Genomic DNA, 19,117 nt, shown 5'->3' on the forward strand with positions numbered 1-19,117 from the left:
GTAATTCTTAACTGGGAATTTGAAAGTGGGACCTTGGAGGTGCCAGGGAAAAATCCATTCCTTCCTCTTCAGAAGGTTTACCTGTCAGGAAGTATGAGCTGACTGTTCAAACACAGTAGAGGCTAGTTAAAAAAGAGGGATCATTTTCTCTACTTCCATCCTCCTTTGGCTTTCATACTCTCTGGATAGCACTTACTAGTTTGTATTAACTTTTGGGTTTTAAATACCAGTCAAAATCACCCAAATACTGAGAACTACACGTACGTACCACTGTGCTTTATGGCTGAGATGCTTTCAAGACACAAGCAACTCCAGTTTGATCATAGAGATACATTTGCATTTCCTGGCATTGACATTTTACATGGAACAACCTGGTGTTCCAGACAAAGAGCACGAATGAGGAACAAACTGGGATCACAGATTAAAAGCTGTAAAACATGACAGATTGGGAGAATAATATAGGACACTGAATGTACCAGAGTGACAATGTTGAGGTCTTTTTTCACGGAGAAGCTCTGCAGAACCCAGGATCCTGCAGGATGAAGCACTGACACGTCTGGCATTGACTTTGGTTGCTCTTAACAGACCTGTTCTGAACAGAAACCATTCCTCTATAAGAGACAACCACCCATTAGCAACTTGACAAGCTTGTGCTAATACGTGTGACCCATTCTCTTTCTTCCTCCATCCCTCGGCAGAAGCAACCAGAGCTGAAGGCAGAGGGGTATAACACGTGGAGCGAGGCCAGAGACAGCATCTCCTCAACAAACAGAATACTCATGGCACAGTAAAACCAGTCATTTCACAGGAAAAGGGGATCTGGTGTCTTCTCAGTGCACAAGATAAACCCAAATTGGGAACTTTCTTATATATAATCAGAGAAAAATCGCCCCAATCACATAAAAAGCACTGTTGCTCCAGTAGCCAAATGCTGTAATTCTCCATCTTTGATCTCAAACTTCATCATTCTTATACCAGTAGCCAGGAAAAAAACTAACTTAATTTTCACACAAAATAAACCAGCCGAGCTCTACACTGATTTCCCTCTAGTTCTTCTAAAATGAGACATGATGATTATGGCTCTTTCAGTGCTCCCTTGGAATTAAGCTGGGTTTGGCCACAGTCCAGAGCTGATTACTCCTCCAACTTCCAGTTCCTGAAAGCGATGCACACACAATATTGGTCCTACAGCACAAAAATTAACCGTAACCAAGCACGAATGCAGACACGGATGTGAAAAACTCTTCTGCACTGATGGATTCCTCATACACCACGTCTTTATTCCACCAGTTGAAAGAGATCTCATGAGTCAGAATCTGCACAGACAGCTTCAAAAATAGCTTTGTTTGCCAAAGAGACCGAGACATCCGACAGCCAAAATGACACCCCACAGCTTGAAGTGCAAGAAATAGAAGTTAAAATCTGCTGGCATAAATTGCAGATGAATGTGACTGCACAATGGAATGAAGTTGTGATCATTCTGCCTTCTTAATGTGCAACTCAGAGACAAAAAAAAATTGCCTGTTTATTGGAAAGCTTTTTTCCCTTCTCTCTTTCTCCCTTCTTTTTATCATTAAAAGAAGTGAGAAGTTGGGTTAAATCACCCATGTTCAGACCTCCCTTGCCCCTTAAGAGTGACCCTGCACTTAAGAGAGTTTACAAGTCCTTGCGGATGCAGGAAACCATCCCAGTTGTTCCCTGCACTAGGCCAAGAAGATGGCAATACACCTTATTCTGTTAAAGTATCATTCTCTTATTTCACAATTGGCTGTGCTCTGACCACGATGCTGGGCTCCACGACCTCCAGAGGCCTTTCCTAACCTGAACTATTCTAAGGATCATTACTGAAAGGTACACTACATATTCTGCACCATTAACAGAATTATCAAGAACATATCACCCCATCAAAACCAACCAACCAACGCAACCCACCACACTTTCAGAGGGCCTTATATAACACTTCACAACCTATATATTTTCTCTTGGTAAGCAGCCAAAAGCCTACACAGCAAGTGGAAAGCCTAACTCGGTGGGATCAGCATCCTGGGATTTCCATATATACTTACTATCCGCCGAATGAGTGCTGCCCACAGGGAGTAAGTCATGGCTCAAGACCACCACCCCAGTTGGTTCCTATTGAGCAGGAGAGAAGATCTGCCACCTCAGTGTGTGAGAAAGGAGTCACTGCCTCAGCACAGCACCCTGGGCAGCAGCAGCACCTCCTGCCTCCCCCCACCCCATGTGCAGTGCCAGATAAGCAGTTCCAGGAATTGTACGCTTGCTTTCTGACCTCACTGATGAGGGAAGTTAAGAGACCTCCAGTGCAGGCTCCACCCGCAGCATCGATAGTGAGCACAAGCCCCTCAGCCCTCCCGAATGCCCGCTTCCAACCAAGGAAGCACTTTACAAACGCTGGAGACCAGGCCTAAGAGCAGCCACAAAAGTAATGGAATTATCAATCCCATAACACAAGAGGGACGTGGAGCTGTTGGAGCGAGTCCAGAGGAGGCCACGGGGATGCTGCGAGGGCTGGAGCAGCTCTGCTCTGGAGCCAGGCTGAGAGAGCTGGGCTGGGGCAGCCTGGAGAAGAGAAGGCTCCTGAAGGGGAGACCTGAGAGCAGCTCCAGTGCCTAAAGGGGCTGCAGGAAACCTGGAGAGGGGCTTTGGACAAGGGCCTGTAGGGACAGGCCAAGGGGAATGGCTCTAAATCACTCCAGAGGAACATCCTGCTGGCCCTTGCGGGACAAGCCCTGGAGGAGACAGGCCGGTCTTGATGTGGCAAACTGCAGGGTACGTGAGCCTGGGGAAACACAAGGTGCCCCAGCCACGTCTGAAAGCACTCACACAGCACATTTAGCACCATTAAATCCTGAGGATCTACTGCTGTTCTACTCAGAAACCCTTTAAATAATAAATGCCCTGTGAGGAGCCGGGAGTTGGACCTGATGATCCTTGTGGGTGCCATCCAACTCCAGATATTCTTTGTTTCTATGCTTAATTTTCCCCTGTGCACTGGAGTAGGTACCAAGTCCCACAATATACAACATTCTCATAAATGATGTCAGCCACATCCTCGCTGTTGCCATGCAACCCCCGGCTGCCTCAGCCGAATGTGTCTTCTCTACCTCTTCCACTGGGATATGATATGATATGATAAGCAACAACCAGTGACATCCCCAAAGCTGACAGTGTTTTTACCTTATGAGACATGGGTTGTTTCAAGGCCAGGTTGGATGGGGCTTGGAGCAACCTGCTCTAGTGGAAGGTGTCCTGGCCCATGGCACGGGGTGGAACAGGATGAGCTTTAAGGTCCCTTCCAATCCAAATCATTCCATGATTCTATGATTTCCCTCACCTCCTGAACACACAGAATGACTTCCTCTGCTTGGCTCTGCCAGCCAGGTCCAGCTGAGACACAGGGTTTGACAGCAGCAGCACCAGAGACCCAAAGTCTACCCAGAGCTGACTGTCCACAGCACAGAATGCGGCCAAATTAATCCAGCCTATTTCCGTTTTGCCAGGAAACTGGTTATCACTGTGCAATGAAATCCCCCCACTGCTTTGCAGCGACTCCCAGTGAACCTGCTCACTCCACTGAGGATTTCAAAGCCATTTTAGAGTTGACAATTTTTATACCCTGAAAATAGAGCTGCCATGACTTGCTGTGAACACTCACCACGCACCTATCATGTGGTTTCAGCACAAGGCTGAAGACAGAGCAGAGGTTGACTTGATGTGCAAAAAGCAGACAAGAACCAAATACTAAATATACCTTGCTAGGGCTGAGCACGTCCTCTGAGAAGTAGTTGAAAACCAAAGCAGAGCAGAGGAAATAGCTGGGAGCATCTTTAAGACCCCTCCTGTACCAACTGTGGCTTGGAGCAAGCTGCTCTAGTGGAAGGTGTCCCTGCCCGTGGCAGGGATTGGAACTGGATGAGGTTTGAGGTCCCTTCCAACCCAAACCATTCCGTGTTTCTATATTAAGTTTTGCTTCCAGCTTTAAGCAGTCAAGCTCTAAAGACATTAAACTCCATGAAATCGAACCCAGCAGGATCAGAGCCATGGTGGCCTGCCCATCAGGGAGATTCTGAGCCCAGCAGTGCTGTCCTAGCCAGCAGCAGTAATAAAAGCTGGCACCCAGAGCTGAATAGGATCCCTCGTCTCCAGCCTCACAAGGGACACAAGCCAGAACAAGCCAAGACAGCTTTCTGCTGTTATGCTAGGAAGTGAAGCTATTTGCTTTTTCTGAGATGCTGCATACTTGAAATCAACACCTCCCACTTGAAATACTTGATTTCACACCTCTTCTGCACAGTTAATGTTCTGCCACCTAAGACACAAGTTAAACTTCAAACAAACGTTCCTGGGGAAAAAAGTGCTCTTTAATTGAAAGTCTGGGTTTAAATATCTGCAGGAAGGGACAGGATTTCTTGGGTTAGATGAGAGTGGTCAAAATACACCACCTCCCCCCCCAACGAACCAGCACCAGGATTTCCTACAACTATTGCACTGTTACAGAAGCTCAATACAAATGGACTGCCGGTGGTAAGAGTTGTGTTCAGCCATGTATTTGTTTAATACAATTTACTTCCCCCTGACAGCACTTAATGCTTAAAAACAAACCCAAAGAACACAACCACCAAAAAAAAGGCAAAGAAACCTAAACCCGCAAGGTGAATGAGCACAAAATGCCCAGCTCTAGTTCTTCTCTTACACTCTTAACATGGTCAAAATCACCTCCTTGCAGCCCCCCGAGTAAAATCACAGAGTAAGGTTGCTGAAGTGATTATCCCTGTCAGAACAACAAGGGACCAACAAAGGCACTCCACCAAATGCCCATCGCTGCATCTCATGGCCCAGATTCCTGCTGCCTGCTATGTTCATGGCCTGTTAAACCAGAGAGAAGCTATTAAGAATGAAAAAGCCCGAACTGTTTCAGCACTGGCCCTTGTATCTGCATTAATTAAACCAAACAGCTTTACTCCTCCCCTCCACCTCGAAACAGGACAAACAACTCACACAACAAAGTATTTCTGAGAGCAATTCATTGTGCTCTCCGTGAACATGAGGCCAAAACAGTTCATGAGGATCGAAAGAGCCAAGCTTGGAATAAAAATGCCAACTTGCATTAATTCCTTCTTACAAACAGTTTGTTGAAGGGTGTTTACCATAAAGGACAACCATTTGCAGACAGACCTTGGGTAAAGTCGAACGGGACAGCACAGATCAATGCTTCTTTAACAGCTGAGGTGCCATCCAGGATTTAACAGCGCTCTTCTCATCCCTCTCCTGCTGTTCTGTGTTGGACAGGGATCCTACTCCAATGGAAAAAGCTGCAGTCCCAAGAAGCAAGCTGACTGCACAAGCTTATATTGGCTCAGAAATAAACACAGGATCCCAGACTGGTTTGTGTTGAAGGGACCTTAAAGCTCCTCCAGCTCCAACTCCTGCCACGGGCAGGGACCCCTTCCACTGGAGCAGCTTGCTCCAAGCCCCTGTGTCCAACCTGGCCTTGAGCACTGCCAGGGATGGGGCAGCCACAGCTTTTCCAAGCAGTCCCATTGCATATACCAGAGAAGCTATTTAAAAATCAAAACTATCCCTGCACTCCTCTTTGTGATCTGCACCCATTAAACTCTGACCGATCAACCGCCGGTTTGAGAACAAGACAAACGGCTTTAGCTCTTGGGTTCATTTTACCCCTGGATTGCCCTTGCTTTCAGGCTGTACTTTCTGCAGACTCAGAATCAGACAGCCCTGTGTTAGACATTGATTTATGGAGGTGTCATGAAGCTGTATGAATTAAAGCCAAGAGGATAAAAGGAACAAGTGGAGGTTAGAAGAGCCTTTCTGAGGCACAAGCTGACAGTGTCCTGTGCATACAGCCTGGCTCCCATATGAAAACCAGGGGGTCACATTCTAAGCAAGCTGTCTCCACCCATCTCCCCTCCTCAGGAGCCTGCTGCAGAACCTCCTGGCTGTGGCACTGCAGAGAAGCAGCGGCCACAATGGGAGCTGGACCAGGAATCCAGCCCTGCATCCAGCAGGAGAATGTGACGAGGTACGAGCCAAGCAGCACAGCCAGTACGTCATTCAGAGCTGCTGGAGAGAAGGGCTTGAAGAGAAAACCACTTCCTCTCTCTCGCAGCGCGATCCCTGCTTTTCTGACCTCAGCGAGGAAATCAGCAGTTACGTCAAATCCCTCCCGCTCCAATCCCAGCGCTCCTCCAGAGCCGATAAAAATCTCTTCCCCAGAAAGCACCGCGATTCGCGTGAGCCCTTCCCCAGCCACACACGCGGCAGTGACCAGCTCAAATACACTGCAGTGGGTTATTGGTAGGGTGCTGATCTCCCAGCTTCTCTACCTGTCAAAAGTCTGGGAACTGTGAGAATGCCAGGCCTATGGAACAGCCCCAGGTTTCCCACCACGTCTCCAACAGGCAGCACACACAGCACTGGCCCTTTCCCACAACAGCTACTGCAAACACAGGGTGGCAACTACAGAGAACAGGACAATTTATGAGCCTGAGCATTGTATATTCAGAGATAACACCTACAAATGGATGAATGCTTTAAATGCAATACTCTAAATTCCTCCAGATCAGTGACAGGAGATCCATACAAACTCTACCCTGTCCAAAGTCATGACAGGGGACAAGAGCACAGCTACACAATGCAGCAGAATTCACCCTCACACCTCCCCTGCCTTCAGCCTCAGCAGCAAGGCATTTATAGGTCAAGAAGTTCACTCACACTACTTTAAATTGTGCTGTTTGACCTGAATTGTGAGAGGTTCCTTGGTCTTGTATGATGCTAAGTTCTCAGCCAGAAGCCACCAGAGATGGGAGCTGAGAGCCCCCAGTCCCTGGCTGCTCTATTTTAACTGCATCACTCAAGTACCAACGCTGAGGGCTACTCTAGAGCCCATCCCTAAACCAAGAAAGGCTCAGGCTGTGATGAGTTATGTGCTTTACAGTAATTCCACAGTTGTTTTGTAGAAAAACATCCGTAGCTCCAAGGTCAAAGTAAACCCAGGACCCTGTTCCAGCCAGATAGAAGTATAATAAATAGCTCAAGGTCCATATACACAAGCTGTTCTGTGGAGGGGACAGGCTATGAACAAGTGTCAAAACCTTAACTTTGAGCTCAGGAGTTGGGCGCAAGTTAAAGCAAATCCATGCATAAAGCCAAGCACACACCAAATGACTACTGAAGGGGGGAGCAGCAGCTCCACGCTGTCACCATGGATGGAGCGAGAAGGTCACCCCGTGTCCCACGATTCCTGCTCTGTAAGCAGCACAAAGGGAGTTGTCCACTTGTCCTCCACAGGTTCCACGTTCCCATTCTCGTCTTCCTTTAAACAAGCTTTTCAGTGAGATGATTCTAATAAATCACAATTATCAGCCTACAAAAGGCAGCAGCAGAGCTCCTCCGCGCCAGCGCTGTAACAGTGGTTACCAAATATTTTCCTGCTCATTCTTCCGTGCTCACTTGACAATGTTTTCTTTTCCAAATGGGAGGCGAGCAGCAAGCTCGGACAAAAATGCTCTAACCGGGGCTGATAAAAAGCACTGGAAATAGCCCGCACACAACGGCCACGCCTGCCCCAGGAATGCAGCTTTACCTTCAGCCGCTCTGTGAGGCCGCACCAACTCCGTGTTTGCACTGCACAACCAGCAACTGCTTCCTTTAGAAACCCAAAACAAAACCCAGCAACATGGGAGCCACGTCAGAGAGGAAGCTCCTCAGGATTTACCCACCTGCTGCTCCCAAGGCTTTGGTCTGATTCCACTCAAGTCAATCACTGCACACCCATAGCTCAAGCATCGGCCCTAAGCCCTCAGTTCCAGGTACAACTCCAATCACCATTTAGGCTCCTCTCCATGCAATAAACCCGATTCTTTTACCTTTCACACACTACAACCTAAAAGCACTGGCAGTATTTGGCAGGACTAGGGACAGGGGGTGGCACATACTGCTCACAAGGAGCGGGGCAGACCCCAAACCAGACCCACACCCCTTCCACTGGAATGGGGCTTCTCCCTCCACAGCCAGCAGCTCCTCCACCACTTTGTGAGGCTCTTCAATGCCAATTGGCATTCCTGAAAATAACCTGGAGACCAGGAAAGGCATTTAAGGAGAAGGGAGGGGATGGGGGCCTGTGTGGCACATGGCTGGGTGAACCAAGATCTCTTCATCTTCCCTTTGTCCCATGAAATTACACCCCACTGCAGCCCTCAGAAGCCATGCTCATGGAGCTTCTATCCCATGACAAAACAGCAATTATAATGAGAAAAACACCTCTTTTTCAATGAAAAAAAGATCATAATGATCACTGAGTGCAGAGTGACAGCCCTTCATGCTTTTCACAACTTTTGCTCAAGGTATTTGTACTGAGCAATCACAAATACAGATGTGAGCTCAAAGTGACACGGATCCACGGTGTGGCAATGACCCAAGTGCGGTTTCACACTAGCTTTCTGGTTCTAATGTCAGCCAAATATTTGCCCTACCTGGCTGTGTTGTTTTAAAGCAGCTCAACACCATTTCCCCCCCATTCCCCAAACCTGGACTAACTGTTCCCTGGCACATGAAGATACCCACCTGCGCTGCGGAAAGGAACCAGCTGGGAGCAGACAGACAGACACACAGCACTACCTGCGAGAGTTTGGGGGGCTATTTCTGCATGGAAAGCAGATGTGATACAGGTTCTGTTATCAAGATCAAATGCTGCACCAGCACCAAGGTTTTTGCATTGCGTTATCTACCTCGAGAGGCTCAAAAAGGTGTTTCGCTTACAAGCTCGGGTGGCTCTGAACTGGGCTGCCTCTTCCTCAAAGAGGAAAACCTCTGCTGACTCCGCACTGAAAACCTTCGGAAGGACTCTCTGCTCCGGGATGCAAAGTGCCTGAAGGAGGAGGTCCGCTTGAAGGGAGTCCGGCTGCCACCTTCCCCGCTAGTCCGCTCGTGAGCAACCGCAGTAGTGACTAAATTTAGAGCTTCCTGCAAGGATCTCCGCACTGTGCCCATCCACTGGGTCATGTGGGTTTGTGCCACTGTCAGCTTGTCTCCAAGGTAATCCATTTCTCCAGCAGAGACGAGAAATCAATATTCAGGAGGAACTGCTGGCAAAGAGATTCTCCTTAACAACCCTGGTTTGCTTCTGCTGAAAGGATTCCACTCATAAAGGCAAACAGCTCTGCACGATAACCATCAGCATATTTCTGTATTTCAATAGCAAAGGAGAGGTGAGGTTGGAGATTGGTATTTGTCAAGTAGGAAGAAATCAAGGAATTTTCCCACTTGCCATCAGATTTCCAGAGTTCCATCAAAATACGTTTCATTCAGCCATGTTAGAGAGAGAAATCAAGGTCTGAATCCTGACACAGCCACCTGAAATTGGTCCGTCTACAAGCAGAGAACTGGTCTCTCACTGTCTCATCTCAGAGCTGGAAAAGCAACTCCCTTTTTAAGCCAAGTTTTTGTTTTGCTGTAAATACCATCAGAAGGATAAACCCCAATGCATTCTTCTGGCTCGGCGGCTAGTCAGGTGCCAGTACATGAAACAAACTTCTGACGCTTCTATACAATCCATTTAGCAGCAACACGATTAGACCTTCCGAGCAATAAATCCCAACGGCTTTCTTCCCCAGGAACCCAGCAGGAAGGCATCGCCCCCAGCAGCACCCCCTCCTCACCACTCTCCCCCTGTCAGAGCCATTCTCAAGGCGCTCACTTCCAGATGCCCAGCTCCCAGTGAAGCTGCAGGGGACCCGTGGGGAGCCGCCGCCTTCAGAGCGGACCTGCCGCTGCTCGGAGCCTGCCGAGAGACCTCCGGGATGACATCAGCTCCTCCGCTCCGAGGGGCTTCACCCCGAGGAATGCAGCTGCACAGAGGCCAGCACGGAGCCTTGCCCCGCTGCTCACCCCGGCTCCCAGCACAGCCAGGGACGCGCTGCAGAAGGCACTGGGTCCGTGCCGGGTTTGGATGCCCGCCCCGGTCCGAACGCTCCCTGGGTAAGGCACGAGAGGTCACAGCAGGAGGGACGCTGGCTCCGGAATCCCGCTCCCTCCTCTGTGTCCCTGCCTCCCCTCTGCTCCGGGGAGGAAACAATGAGCTAGGTGGGAGAGCCGCAGAGGTCTGCCTAAGGAAGGATCTGGGCTGGGCTTTATTATAGTACAGGCAGGGTTACCACGGCAACGAGGGAACAGCATCTGCTTGCTGCCGGAGCAGGCAGGAGTTGCACAGATCTATTGGAATGATTCATAGTTTGCATATGTCACGTGCACTTACTGATTTTAACCCTTCCGTGGGGAAACGGGAGCAAAATCTCTGCCAAGGGAGTGTCTGACTGACACCAAAAGGCTTCCTATTCGGATGGGCAGCTCCAGGCAAAGTCTTCACCCTGCTCCTGGTGTCTGACAGGGCACTGGGGCAGCACCATCACCTCTTACCGCTCATGACGTGACTAAACTCAAACAAGATACTTCCGAGTTAGTGACCATGCCATCAGTGCAAGACAAGGATTAAACCAGAGCTCAAAGCAAAGCTGAGCGGGTCTGACCACGTAAAGCAGTTCTTCCCCCCCTTGCAGACACTTCTGTGAGCAAGGGCTCGCTGTCGGCACCAGCTCTGCTCCCTTCCCAGCTGGGAGATCCTGTCTGGGACCATGGCTGCAAAGCCCTGAATGCATGGGGATAACAGGAGAACCCCACGGATGAAACCAGCTAATACTGAGCAGCCAGATGCTACCAACCATGGAATTCCTGGGAACAGCCCATTTGGGAGGACAGCAGAAATAAAAGCTAAGGATTTCAATTAATAAGCTTAAAAAGGTATCCAAAGTCAAGACATGACTAGTTCAGGACTGAGGGGAGACAGCTATGGGTCTGAAGGCAAAAAGGGCATGTTGAGAGCTGCTCACTTTGTTTGTTCAAGGGGGTTGTGTTGCTGTTGCTTCATTTGCCATACAAAGTACCATGGTCTTGCATCATCCTCTCCTCCTCTAAACCATTCAGGAAGAGATTTAAATGTATTAGTTCATACATTAATGAATAATTTCTAGATAGCTTATGAAATGATTCTCACATACAGGATTATCGTATTACAAACAGGCACAGGAGCATGAGATGCTCTGAGGAAATGGGGGGGTTTTGCCTTTTAAGCACTGCTTGAAAGCCTCAACCATCCTGCAACTTAGCTCCAAGAAAAAAACCCTGGTGACAAAGTGTCCCATTCCCTGTGCTCTCCTTCACTGCTGAATACATTATATTTGAACATTCTCAAATGAGCAGCCTTACGAAACCCTCAGTGTTAAAGAGGAATGCAACCAATAGAGAAAAACATTTTCCCCCCCTCACACAGCTCTTGTTTTAAAGAGCTACAGAGTTGTTCTTGTACAGGCACGGGAAGAGAGACTCCTGATCAGATGCCCCAAGAGCTGGGTGCTCCTTCCATTTTTAAAGAAAGAGAAAACCCCAGACCTATTCTGACAGCTCTGGATGATGATTCACGAACGATGGAGAGCCTGTGCCCAAGGCTGAAATTCAAGACTTGCCCCACATTTTCAAGCTGTTGGGTCTAAGCTCTCCATTTCAAATGTGTGCATTTGCAAGCACAGCTCCGTGCTTGCTGCAGTACAGGGATTCTTCACGAGGCACTTGGCTGTTTCGGATGGGTTCAGGCTCTGTCTGATTCAGCAGCCCCCAAAATAGCCATCAGAGAGCTGTGGACTGTAGCTGCCACACGGGTCAGCCATCAGTCCCTGCACTGAGACAGGATGGGTGCAGAACTGAAAGTCAACCAGTACCTGGTGTACCAGCCACCACAGAACAGGAGGAGATGCATGACCAGATTCAGCCCAAGATCCTCAGGAGGCAGCTCTCACACTTGCTGCAAGAGCCTCTACATGTGTACTTGACTTGAGGGATCTGAGAATTCCCTAGGGAACATATTCACTTTTTCATTAGACCTCCCCGAAAAGAGTGGGTTGTGCCTGTGTTAATGTCCCATTTACCTTCCTCATCCTTAGGAGACTGTAAAACTGCTGATCTGAGGCTATCTGCAATACTAAATTTAGTCTCTCAATTTGTTCTTCTCGCCCCTCCTCGTCAACAGCTGAGCTCTGCCTGGATCCATGCAGGGGGTGTGAGGAGGGTTATTATTCCATGTTATTAAAACAGACTGCTTCTAGCCCTTCTATTCTGGTAGGTAAAAGAATCCACTGAGCCCTCAGAGGACCCCATGACATCAACCAGCCAAAGCTGGAGCACACTTGGAAAGTCTAAAGGACAGAGTTTTCAATAGCTGTGAGTAGCAAATTGTGGTTTCGGGCGTTTCTGGTCCAAGTGACATTTCAGCTGTATGAAGAACATAAGCCACTGTTAAAAATCATTTGAAGAGACACGAATCACCTTCACAGTGGGGTAAGGACTGTATTAGCCATAGGAGAGCAGCAGTTTCAGAGCGCAGGTCTCCTGCCTGAGGTGTGCACCCCATGCTGCAGCAATGCCTGGGCTCCCCGGGGAGCACGCCAACTTGTGCTTGTTCTTCCTCTCCTCAGGCTCCCCAGAACACGATGCTCTGCAGCACTGCACACACTTCCCAGCTGGCAAAGGGCTCACAACTGTATTTTAATTAAATAACAGCGTGGGGGTTACACATGGCCTCCCTTTACTTCTGTGGTGAATCCACGCATCTTTTTATAACCACCAGCTTCCAGAACATAGCTCGAACCATACAGATGTTCTATAATTGTCTCATAGCCGCTTCAGCAGCAGTCTTTCTGGCTGAGTAAGGGTTTGTTTCTGAACAAGAACAGCACAAGATGATCTTCTGCCCTTGAAAGCTGCTAGTGATTATCTTGAGCGGCAGCCACCCTGGGTCTGTTGAGGGTCTGCAGCTTCAGAACACAGAGCACACACAGCTACCTGGCACTGCACAAGTGGCAAATGGGACCTCACTATTCAAACATTGCTGGATGCTTTTATTATTAACATCAATTCCACCTACGACTCACAAACACAACCCTGCACAAAGAAGTAATGATCCCTATTTCACCCCTTATTCAGTAGAAAAGAGAATTCTATGGTTATATTCTATTTCTCAAGAGCTTTTTCAGCTCATTTTGAGCTTTACCTCTCCTCAAATACATGTAATTATGCTAATGACTATACAGGATTGAAAGGTCAAATGAAGACAGGCCTGCGTGTAGCACAGCGCATGATGGACCTGCCGTGGGAGGAGGTGGAACTCACAGCTCAGCCCTGTGAGGAGTGTGAGCCCTGCATGGCCATGGATCCCACCATCACCACCACCTCCTTCCTTATGGTAGCACTGGGGTGCATGGAACCAGGAGGGCAACGCTGCTGAAACACCATCAAAAGGACACTAGGGATTAGTCTGCACCTTGTCTGGATCCCTGCGTGATCCTTTGCCAGCAAAGCAGATGTGACAGTTTAAACTAACGCTGCCCATCCTTCTCTAACCAAGAGAACAGTGTCTGCTTTTCTCTTGTGGGACCCTCAGTCAGAAACCCACCGTCCTGGTGCTGACCTGCCTCCCATCCCATCACTCCACTTACGTTAGCAGTTATTACAATTCATGCATTTCTGAAGTGTTTCCTGCAAGCCATCACCCCACATATGACCAAGTACTCGCCAAGCTCACGACAGCTTCAATCCCATCCCGGGCCTCTTGGTTTGCCCAGTCTCAGCACCACGAGGAGAGAAGCCTGCCCTTGTAAGGCTGTCCTGGGCCCGCATTCCACACCGACTCTTTCTGTTTCATTAGTAAGAGAACTTAATTTAACCGGTTGTGTTTGACATTATGGACTATTTAAAGACACACAGCACCGGGCTGAGCTGAGCTGTGTGGCTCCAGACTCAATTACTCCGTGGGCTCCTCAGACACTACAAACCAGCTTACGGTTTTCTATATGCTCCTTATTTCTGCTCCTGTATTTTCTACTTTGCCAGCTGGGCTGTCATGTCCGCAGAAGGGCCAACAAGCATTCCTAACCACAGGCTGAATTGCCCACATGTAACATCCCATAATTTTTACTACGTCACCTTCAGATTCTCATTTGAAGGAAAGAGGAATGCTGCAGCACTCAGTCATCTGAAATGCCAAGTAATACTCCTGAGGCTTCCCAGTGACCCCCCTGTGACCTGCTCCAGCCACCCCACATCTGGCACAGGCACAAAAGGCCAACAGCTGGAGCAGAGGTTTTCATTGCATTCCAAGCCAAGACCAACTGAACTGCTTAAAACCAGTTTTAACTTGGGAAAAGACACAGCGCCTAAGACTGGGCACATACAGTCTGTTTGGCTTTCCATACACAAAGAACAAAAGTATTTGTGTATCGAGCTGGTTTCTTTACAAAGCTCCTGCCAACCCACCAGGTCTCACTCCCCCTTTTCCTCTTGAGGATGACTTGCTGTTACCCAAACACAGTGACAGATCTCTGGGTGCAGCTTGGGATTATCTGGATTTGGGGAAGTCTGACAAAGGCACAAGTTTCCATCAGGTTATCAGGCTTCTGGGGAGAAGCTGTCTGTGTGTGTCTGCCAGGTTAAATCGCACTTGGCTGGCAAGCAGGCAGACTTGGAGAACTGCGGGCGCTTCCCCTGTTCCTGTCAGTGCTCTGTCACAACTGTGCACAGAACACCCGCACTGCACAGAGCCTTAATTTAGAGCTTTGCTCACAGCACGCAGTGATCTCGTTCATTTACGTTTAATAAAACAGGAATTAACATAGAGCTGAAGTTAAACAAATGCCTTATATTTAGGTGCATGAACAAAGAACTGGAATCGCTCGGGCTCCTGCACCTGCTTTCACTTGACAAAGCTCCAAACCCAACAGAACCTCAAAGCCATGACAAGCTGCTCGGTGCAGGGATCACTGTGACATCCTTCGTCTGAAACAGAAATAAACCCTTGGTGCAGTCAAGATCTGTGCTGAGAGAGCAGGAACAGATGATGTGATTCACACCTCCGCATCCACCTCCGTCCCGAAGCCAGCAGTCCCGACAAGGACCCGCAGCAGGCCAGGAACCATCTACAGCTTGACATCCTTCAGCCTCACACCTTCCCCTTATTGCAAGGCTGTGAACACAGCCTGGGTGACAACGTAAGGACCTTGAGGTTATCCCAGAATCCCAGACTGGTTTGTGTTGAAAGGGTCTTAAAGCTCCTCCAGCTCCAACCCCTGCCACGGGCAGGGACCCCTTCCACTGGAGCAGCTTGCTCCAAGCCCCTGTGTCCAACCTGGCCTTGAACACTGCCAGGGATGGGGCAGCCACAGCTTCTCTGGGCACCCTGTGCCAGCGCCTCAGCACCCTCACAGGGAAGAGCTTCTGCCTAAGAGCTCATCTCAGTCTCCCCTCTGGCAGGTTAAAGCCATTCCCCTTGGCCTGTTCCTACAGGCCCTTGTCCAAAGCCCCTCTCCAGCTTTCTTGTATGCTCCCAACACACAGTGCTGGGGCATCACCAGCTGGGACACAGGTACCAGTATGCCCACACTGGAACAAATTCACAGCACAGGCCCCTGCTGCCCAGGTACTCTGAACACAACACAAGCCTTGCTTCCCCTCTGATTCTGACACAGCATCATGTCTACCACCCCAGAATAACAGACATGCCATGGACCCTCAGCCAGTCATTAAATTAAGTTTGCGTCTTCCTCCATCCTTCTTCCCATTGGCTGTACTTCACTTTCCCGTCCCACAAATCCAAGATTCTTCATGAAACTTGACTCAGCCAAAGATGAAAGGCCTTAGTGGTTGTGTCAGGTTTGTTTGTTGGGGTTTATTGTTCCTTTTTCATGGGGAACTACAACTCATTCTGATGCCCAGACTGTTCCACCCACCCCAACCACCATCAGCAGCCTGTGGGCAGCACAAAAAGGGACATAAAGAGTGGACAGGGTGTTTCAGCACCAGGACTTTGCACAGTGAACTCTCCTGTACCTCAAACACCGGCTGTCTCAATATTTACCCTAAATATTTGTGTTCTGCTCCTACTTTCGTTTTCTCCTGATACGAAGCAAATGAACTCACAAAGACAGTTCTGCCTCAGGCTTATCCAGAATTTAAGTCAGCTTGCACAGAACACGACATTAAAGGCATTCCCCTTGTACAGCGAGCTGCAAGGGACTGGAATTCCATTTCCAGGCTTTTTTCTTACATTGGGCTATTTTAAAAGCCCACAGAGGCCTCATAAACTATTGAGCAAGGAGAGGCTGCAGCAGCAACAGGTCCTGGACCAAGGCTTGTCCAGCTTAGACAAGCACCCATTAATACCAGAGACAAAGGAAGGTGCTAAAGCACTTCAGAAAGTATCTCATCAATGTAGTCCAAGGCTGCCAGATAAGGCAAACATTAACTTTGCATTCCTTGTCTTCCTTACAGAGCAATGCTTGTGATAAGAGAAAACACATCAGTAACTCTCATGACTCTCCACATATTTGTTTTCTATCTCCCTAAATAATCTTATCATCCTACCACCATGGTCATCCTTGATGGGATCAGTGAGAAACTGCAGCTTCCTATTTCACTGCAACCAAAGCAAGAAGCCAGACATCCCTTTTCCTGCACAAATTTCTGTGCCCTTTTACAGTACTATATCATTATTCCAAGCTTTTACATGCAGGTAATGGTGAACTATAGCTTTTAATCTAAGGTTTTCAGCCATTTCACTTAAAACATGATTACTACAATAACTGCAAAAACCAGAGTGCCAAAGGAGTCTTCTTTGGGAAATGTTAATTCTTTTGTCCCCCAACTCTGTTTCTCTTGAACTAAAGAAAGGCCCCGTTAAACATCCTGACCATGCATAGCTTTGGTACCTTGAATTGTTTCAGTATAAAACAATCAACGTTAAAGCGGAGGGAACAAGCTAAAAATACACGGTGTTGTTTGAAAGGCCACGGCCATAATCATTCAGCACTTCCCTTCTATCTCAATGGAGGAGGGAAAACTGAGAAGCAAAACAGAAACAGGAAATTCCGAGAGCACAGATCTTCTGGAAAGCCCTGAAAACATTTGCTTTACATTTGTTTACATCCAAAGGCTCAGGCCAAGCAAAGGATGGGGAGTTGCTGGTTTCCATTTATACAAATAAGAGGCCAGGATGAAAGTTTGTTGCTGATAAACACTGCCATACAGATACCAGACATTCCCTCCCATGGGGGCTGGAAACTACAGTCGAGGTAGCTACAAGCTTAGTAGCAAGCTAAGCCCTGGCTTTAGTGTCACCTAAGAAAAGAGGTTTTGGAAAACCAGGAGCTGTCTTACCATAGGGGAGGTACCTGATGCCAACACGAAACACGACGTGAAACTTATCCCTAAGGCAATGAAGCTATTTGCACACTGAAATGAAAATACGGGTGTGTAAAGCAGTATAAAGCAGGCTGACCACCCTGCACTACTGCTGTGAGCAGCTTCCTTGTTCTGATCCAATGCACCATCTCAGCATGGGCATGGTGCAGTTCGTCCCGAGGTCCCAACACGGGAACAGTTACTCCTCCATCACCTGACCCAATGAACTCTCACTCCTTAAGCACAGGCAACTGCGTTCAGCTCTGGGTCCCCCAGCGTGAGGCCTGATGGCAATTTCCATTTCTCCCTACAAACACCTTTCCATGCATCTTTCATCCACATCAGCCACTTCCTGATGGCAGGAAGCAGAACAAATACCAGGTACAGGTTCCTACAATAGGTCCTTTATCCATTTTACCTTGCCACATGCCATTTTTATGACGAAAGCAATAGCATTTATTCGCCGTGGCTGTGGGACCTCACATATACACACGGTTCCATTACTTCTTGGACTCTTGGCTCTTGCTGCCTCCTCCTCCTCCTGCCATGCACGCCAGCCCCACATCACCTGCTGGAGGGTGGCCCAGCCACATGAGGGCTGATGCTCCCACATCCCCTGGGCTGAGGCCAGGTCACTGGGGGGGACCACAAGCTGGCCAAGTCCACGCTTGCATCAAACTACACCCAGCAGAGATGCTTTTCAGGAGCCCTGAGCAGTGTCATGGTGCAAGACCAGCCCCGCAATGCTGCAGGAGGCCACATCCGAAGTTGTTTATCAGGGTCACTGCTCCAGGAGTGGCCTTCACTTACATTTCATACATAAAGTGCATTATTTCTTGCTTGGTCTGGAACTTCATGGAGCTAAAAGGTTGATCTGCTGGAATTCCTCCTGTGATCTCAACTAGGTTTGCTCTATTTCCTGCCCTCAGGAATGCTGCCGAGCTAAGGAACAAATCCAGAAGTAAATCCACATTCAACATCTGCAATCTCCGGCCCTAGCAATCAAAACTTGCCAAATTAGGGGCTGTGGTTAGCAACTAATCTATACTGCAGGTATTTATCAGCCTCAGCCATGAATCACTAAACCAAATACTTCCAAGCGTCATTCAGGCTTGAGAATCACCTGCAGTTACTTAAGAGAAGCTCTGCAGCCCAGAACAAAGTCCTGCATCTCTTGAGGGAAGCCCACAACAAAGAACTACTTTCCCCCTGCTCCAGCTGCTCTCCAAACTGCTGTTTCCTTTCAGTACAGTAAACACGCACCGGCTGCGCGAACAACTCGCAGGCACTGGAAGAATGGGAACAATAGTGGGAACTTGGCTGTCTCCCAGCACCAGGAACAGGGACAACAGCATGGGAAAGCAGGAACTGAGTCACAACAAGTCCACATCAAAACATTAGTGGGGAGGCAGCGGTTACCTCTGCTTTGTGTGTAGAAATGAGGTTTAACAACCCATTCCAGCTGCCCATCAGAGGTGTACTCACCACTTGAGGCTTGCATTGAAGGGGAAGGGGCAGACAGTGCCCAGCTCCAGCTGCTCCCAGCCCGGAATGACACCGTCATTCCAGAACAAAAATTACCAGGTCTACAAATGGCTGCCTCTTCCTGAGCAGTCCTTATTGTGCAGAATTAACCTAGAATGCACCGTTTCATCACAGCATTTGATGGCAAATTAAACTGAATAGCACACCTGATGACAACAGCCTGTCCCGGATCCTGCCCCGTGTCCCTTGTGCAAGCCCGGAGTCACGGCAGGATGAGTGGCCAGGAGCCAGCGCCCGGCCTTGGTGGCTGAAC

General features: G+C 48.6%; 1 protein-coding gene across 1 annotated transcript in view; it reads right to left on the bottom strand.

Moving 5' to 3' along the window:
- KIAA1671 overlaps positions 1-19,117 on the bottom strand; it is a gene marked incomplete at its 5' end in the record, with an annotated part of 44,347 nt that overhangs the window by 9,001 nt on the left and 16,229 nt on the right. The gene's annotated exons all lie outside the window — the stretch shown is intronic.

Source organism: Psittacula echo (genome assembly GCF_963264785.1).
Source record: "Psittacula echo genome assembly, chromosome: 13".
In the NCBI taxonomy this organism is placed as follows: domain Eukaryota; kingdom Metazoa; phylum Chordata; class Aves; order Psittaciformes; family Psittacidae; genus Psittacula; species Psittacula echo.